Source organism: Oncorhynchus kisutch, linkage group LG13 (genome assembly GCF_002021735.2).
Source record: "Oncorhynchus kisutch isolate 150728-3 linkage group LG13, Okis_V2, whole genome shotgun sequence".
In the NCBI taxonomy this organism is placed as follows: Eukaryota; Metazoa; Chordata; class Actinopteri; order Salmoniformes; family Salmonidae; genus Oncorhynchus; species Oncorhynchus kisutch.
The window spans coordinates 75,624,716-75,625,554 of record NC_034186.2 but is presented as its reverse complement, the minus strand read 5'-3'; positions in this window follow the sequence as shown (position 1 = coordinate 75,625,554).

The window sequence follows — 839 nt, the reverse complement described above, 5'->3', positions numbered from 1 at the left end:
AGATTTGTCTGCTGTCCCTGGATATGTTTATGAGAGAGAGAGAGAGAGAGAGAGAGAGAGAGAGAGAGAGAGAGAGATGTTTTATGACCTAGAGGACAGATGGGTGGTTCCCTGTTTATGACAGATATTTAGTTTGCAATCAGTTACTTTGTAAACCCACTCATACACAGACATACATGTACACACAAACACACACACACACACACACACATAAAAACATTGCGAGGCTTTCACAATATTTTATTGATATTTTACAAATAGAGTGTACGGAGAGTAAAGATGTGGTCACTGACTTTTTGTCTTTTATGTTTTAGATGCTCTCGCTAAAGTTATTTTCAGCAAAAGTGCCTTGTTTTTTCAAGAGTATGCATTAAAGTCTAGTCCATTAGCTACAGGTTTATCAACATTCAGTATGCACGCACACACACACATATTTTGATTAAACATGGTTAATCCTAATTAATTTCTTTTCAGGTGTTATGTGACCTCATTAATACCTACTTCATCCCTCCTTCTCCCTCTCCTCCTCTCTCCTCCACCCTCCTCCTCTCTCTATCTCCCTCTCCTCCTCTCTTTCTCCTCCTCTCTCCTCCTCCCTCTCCTCCTTTCTTTCTCCTCCTCTCTCCTCCTCCTCTTCTCTCCTCCCTCTCCTCCTCTCTCCTCCTCCCTCTCCTCCTCTCTCACCAGCACATTCCTGTTCCCCCCCCTCCTCCTCCTCCTCCTCCTCCTCCTCTCTCCTCCTTTCTCCTCCTCCTCCCTCTCACCCCCTCTCCTCCTCCCCTCTCCTCCTCCTCTCTCCTCCTCCCTCTCCTCCTCTCTCCTCTCCTCCTCTCTCCTCC